Here is a 6,000-nt window from a genome sequence, read left to right on the forward strand (position 1 = left end):
TAGGCAGGCGGAGAATCACCTTGCCAGAAGGCCTAACAAATGCACGCAAATTGCCACACGCAGCACTTGTGCTTAATTTAAAGCGACGCACCACACGAGTTTCTGCACTTCCTCCCTCAATTTTGTCACACGAGAGTAACACAAACGCCTTATCACCATCAATAACAACAGATAATTTATGTATGTCATCTGGATGTACATGTGTTGTGAATTCTTGGGTGGTACCTGTACGAGCCAGGGGGGGCGGCAGGGAGGTGTGGGGAAGCCATGGCAGGGAGAAGCATTTGCGGAGAGGGGTGTGGCAGGTGCACTGGACTGCGCAGGTGACAACCTCGGGTGATCAACTGACGGCCGAGGGAGTGTTGCCAAAGGCAACGAGGAGCCCACCTGGATTGAACGGCGTGACCAAGAGCTGTCACACGAAGATGGTGACACGATGGTAGAATCCAAGTGGTTGGCAGCTCGACTGCGAGGGCTGGGAGGACTGAAGCCTCGAAAAGTTTGGCCACTCGAATTAGATGAGAGCGGAGAAGAAGCAGTGCTCGGAAAAGAAGCCCGCTGTGGATAATCAGTACCCGAATGTATGGTATGAGAAGATGAGTGGCCACTTGAAGTAGGACTGGAAGAGATAGGGGCCGAATCAGGGGTGTCCACCTGAGGCTCAATGAAAGCTGGTTTCACTCGGTTGAGTGAGACCGTGGTTACAGAGTCTTTTATGAGGAGGTCCACGTTATTCCCGGAGCGTTTGAGAACCTTGTAAGGACCTGTGTAGGGTGACTGAAGTGGGGATTTGATTGAGTCATCTCTGAGAAACACATACCCACAAGAGTCTAGAGTGCGCGGTATGTACACGCGCAGAGGTGTATGACTAGCCGGAAGTGGCGGCTGAAGTTTGCTGCAGTGCAAGCGCACTCGCTCGAGAAGTGAAGGGAGTTCGGAGGGCTGAGGAAGTGGGGTGGGAGCGACTAATTCTCCAGGCAAAACCACCAGTTGGCCATACACAAACTCGGCTACGGAACCCTTGAGATCTTCCTTGAAAGTCGCACGAAGGCCAAGAAGCACCAAGGGCAGTGCTTCTGTCCATAGTGAGTCATGACAACGCAAGGCAGACTTTAAGGTACGATGCCATCGCTCGACAAGCCCATTGCTTTGGGGGTGGTATGCAGAAGTATGAATTTTGACAATACTACACATTTTACATAAATCGGAGAAAACTGAAGACTCAAATTGCCGTCCCTGGTCAGTAGTGAGGTAAACAGGTGAGCCAAATCTAGAGATCCACGAATCTAAGAATGCTCGGCATATTGCCTCAGAGGTAATGTTTGGAATAGGCATGGCCTCAGCCCACCGAGTCATCCTGTCAATGGCTGTAAACAAGTAACGGAAACCCACGGAGGGGGGCATAGGTCCTACGAGGTCCACATGAACATGATGAAACCGGCCTGGCGGTTGGGCAAAACAGCCAAGGGATGGGGAAGTGTGCCTGGAAACTTTGTTCTGCTGATACAACAATCATGTCCGGGCCCAAGACTGACAGTTGCGGCGCATGACTCTCCAAACAAACCGTTCAGATACCACACGGGTGGAAGCTTTGACACCGGGGTGTGCTAATGTGTGTAATTTGTCAAAGACCTGGCGCTGAAGGGGCTTAGGAATGAACGGCCGCAGCGTACCAGTCGATTCATCACACCACACTAATTCAGGTATGCCGGGGAAAGTAGAGCATACCGGTTTGAGAGAGCAGCTGTGGTCCGAAATCAACTGCATGGTATCAGGGTCCGCCGATTGCAACCGAGGTAGGTCTGTTAAGTCAATTAAGGTTGTGACAGCACCTACACGCGAGAGAAAATCAGCAACCACATTGTCCGCTCCTCGGATGCAGTGAATGTCATTTGTAAATTGCAAGATGTAGTCGATGTGACGAAAACGTCGTGGGGGCAGATCAGACGAAGGATTTTTTATCGCAGGAACCAACAGCTTGTGATCAGTGAGCACATAGAAATCTCGTCCCTCAACATCAGTTCTGAAGTGTTTTATGGCCTCGTACACTGCAAGTAATTCTCTGTCGAATGCTGAGTATTTCTTCTGTGCAGTGTTTAACTTTTTTGAGAAAAACTGCAGGGGTGTCGTAACATCATTGTATGTCTGACTCAGTACTGCGCCAACAGCACTGTCACTATCGTCAGTAGTGATAAACATTGTCGCGTCCGCACGTGGGTGAGCAATAGTGACAGCGGAGGCCAACAGCTGTTTGAGTTCATTAAATGCCTTGTCCATGTCTGGTGTCCATGGGACCTGGCAGGTGCCGGAAGTTTGTGAGCCTGCGAGTGCATCTGTGAGAGGTGCCTGCACCGCAGAAGCAGGTGGCAAATGTTTACGGTAATAATTAACTGTTCCGATGAACCTGCGTAATTCCCTATAGGTCTGGGGGCGTGGCATCTCAAGAACAGGCTTGATCTTGTCCTGTGGTGGTGTCAGACCGTCCGACGACACAACATAACTTAGGAATGTGACGGATGACTGGTGCAATTGAGTCTTTTTATTGTTCAGTTCTATACCAGCAGCTGCTAACGTGTCTGTCACGACTTGAACACGCTCCTTACTCTGTTCCAAAGTATGAGCAAAAACCAATATGTCGTCCATGTATACGAAACAAAAGTCGAAATTGGATAAGGATTGATTGATGAAACGCTGCCACGTTTGGGAGGCGTTTTTCAACCCAAACGGCATAAATTTGTATTGAAACAACCCGAAGGGAGTGGTTATGGCAGTCTTTTCAATATCCTCCGGAGCCATGGGGATCTGATGAAATGCGTGCTTGCAGTCCAAAACAGAGAAGTACTCTGCACCTGCGAGCGCATGATTGAAGTCCGCAATGTGTGGGACCGGGTATTTATCAATGGTGGTGCGGGCATTTAAACGCCTATAGTCTCTGACCATACGCCAAGTACCATCTTTCTTTTGATCAAACAAGATAGGACTAGCCCAGCAACCGGAAGAAGGTTCAATTATTCCCTTTTGTAATAAATCATCTAATTTTTCTTTTGCAATTTTCATAAATTCCAGCTTGAGGCGGCGTGGGCGTTGCGATATGGGCGGCCCAGCGGTTAGACGTAACCGGTGAACTGTGCCATTAGTGACTACTGCAATACGTGGCGCGGCAAAACAGTCAGATGTCCATGAAGCGGAGCAGGCGGTGGCAGGCAAGCAAAGCTGTGGCGCTGAGGCGTGCCAATCGCTCGAAGGCTGCGTAGCGAACGCACGCATGTTAACCTGGGCGAGGTTGGTACACTGGTTTTTGGTAGCGGGCCGTGCCGCTACGCGCGCTGTAGGACCAAGTGGGTGTGGCCTAACAGCAGACGGCAGTATTTCATTGCCACGGGCTTGGGAGGTTAATTGTTCATTCGAAACGCATGGAACATTAGCACACAGGCATACACTGTCATTACAAGGGGGAATGCTGACACAGTTTGCAGAGTTCACAATATTGTCATTAATGTGTGCGGGCACGGGAACACCAGATTGGCACAGACTAACCTTGTCTGTAGCCGACGTGTCGTCCACTTGTAGTGACGCGAGGCGTTGTTGTGAGGAGGTCAACTCGTGATGTATGTCACGGGGATGCAACAGCATTTCCCTACGTTCCATCCGCGAGTTCGAAGACTCGGCGCGCTCCGCTAGCCACTCGTTTGTCCAAGATAGGTTTGGGCACTTCTTAGCCCAGCGCACATGTTTGGTGTTAGCCGAACTGTCACTCGGCGGAGTGAAAGGAATATGTTTGTTCAGTGGGGGGTAAAACACAGTATTTTTCACAAAATCTAGTGACAACTGATAGTGCCTGAGGAAATCAATTCCGAGAATAGTTTCTTCAACTGTTGACTCTAAAAAGGTCCACTTCAGCTTGCATTCGGGCGAAAGTTTCACTGTATACAGTGTAGAACCCGAACACTGTAAGGTAGACAAGTTCACTGCACGAAGTACTGTTTTGTGCGGTTGCACTTAATTGGTCGCTAGGCGAGCCGGTAGCAAAGAGACATCTGCGTGAGTGTCTACCAGAAACCGTACACCCGATTGTAAATCTCGGACATAGACTCGACCACACTTACTGTTGTTGTCCAAAACGGAATGCAACGTTGGATGGTGCACGTTGTTTATGTCGCAGGAGGTGGCACCGCTGCCTACCTGCGGTTGGAGTTTGGGTAAGAGCACGGCGACTGGCATTTGCGTGCTTGCTCCCCGAATCTCGCGTGGAAGAAACAGTAAGATTGAGCGGGCCTGTGCTCCTGTGGGTAGTAACTAGGTGACGGAGTATGCGACCCATAATCTCCCACCGAGGCCGGTGCGCTGTCGTTGGGCGGAGCTGGAGGTGCAGGTAGGGCGGCTAGTTTAACAAACTTGTTATTAGCGGCACCAGACAAGGGCGTGGTGTTGGACAGCTTCTTAGTGCGGTCACGTCCAGAATGCAGTGCGTGGAGCTCACGCTGCCTGGCGGAGTAAGCTCTATCGGCGGCACGTAAATGTTCATTTACTGGCCTATCCTCATACGCAGAGATTGCAGTCTGGACAGGCAGAGGCAGCTTTTCTGTCCAGATTTCTGCGAGTGTGTCATCAGGCATAACTTGCTCCTCGACGAGAAGACGGATGCACCGCCACAGCTGCGACGGAGACCTGTCGCCGAGACGCTCTTCGTAAATTAGCTGTCGCATGTTTTCTCTCCTGGTTTTTGAGACGCGCTCCAGTATCGTCTGTTTCGCCATAGCATACTTCTCTGCTAGGGGCGGTGCTTTCACCAGATCGTAAATTAAATCGACGCGGTCGTGAAGGTGGTTCATGAGGCACACGAAGCACGCGTCGTCGTCCAAAGCACAGACATTGAATGTTTGCTCAACCAGGTTGAACCAAAATTCCGGGTGAGCGGGTTTGAAGTCTGGTAGTTTCGGCAGATTCGGCACAGCAGTCACTGTGGAGGTGCACCTATTTCTTCGGATGGGAGTAGAGCACAAAGAGGATAGAATGTCCGAATTATTTGCGTCCTGTAATGCGGGTATCGCAAAGTTCACTTGACGCCGGGGGGGCGGCTGAGAAGCGACGGACGCACGAACAGTGTGAGAATCGTAGTCACAATGTGCATTCTCATTGACTAGATACCTCGGAGAGAAGCCGCTAGTACTTACGTACGCCGGTGAATGTCCGTTATGCACTCTGTATTCATTCGGCCGTGAATGGTGGGGGTGGTTGTAAATGTCCGGGTAATTACTGTCCAGCACAGAATTGTTGACTTGATTATGAGCAACACAAGGATCCCACACATGTCCACAAGGATGCACACTCGATGTGATATTGTCTGTTTGGCGAGCATTGAGCACATGTTGACTAACCGGCGCGGCAGGATACACTCGTGGTGGGAACTGGCTCGGGATTGAATTTTACTGCTGGATTTTCCAAAGTGGCAAGATTCCGCTCGACACCACGAACTGTATTGAATTGTGCGTTCGACACAGGAGTAGGAATGTTCCGAACAACACTCTGTGGAGAACTCATGGAAAAGTCTAGGCTAACAAAGCCAGAGTCCGCGACCGTTGGCGGTTGGCAGAAACTGGCTGCACTCGATGAATTCCACTGCATGTTCGGGATGAAAGATTCCAAAGGATCTCGCGGCATATCCACTACAATGGCAGGGATGCTGGAGAGATGTTGCTGAGATCCGGGCGGCGGTGAGTGCTGAAAGGCCATTGTCTGAAGCAAAAACACCGGCCCTCGCGATCGCGAAAAGAAAACCGACGTGGTAGGCGCGTAAATACCACTTCGTGCCGTAACTTGAACGCGTATTACACAAAATAGGGTCACCAGTGAGGGAATTAGGTGATAGTTGTAGGTAAACAACTAGTATTCACTCATATGACAATTTATTAGCACATCACGTCTACACAGATACAAGTCCATGAGGCTAACTCCCTGTTTGCGGAAAACATCTTCCAAAACTCTCCATCTCAAAGATAG

This window comes from Schistocerca gregaria, unplaced genomic scaffold (genome assembly GCF_023897955.1).
Source record: "Schistocerca gregaria isolate iqSchGreg1 unplaced genomic scaffold, iqSchGreg1.2 ptg000556l, whole genome shotgun sequence".
NCBI classification, from domain to species: domain Eukaryota; kingdom Metazoa; phylum Arthropoda; class Insecta; order Orthoptera; family Acrididae; genus Schistocerca; species Schistocerca gregaria.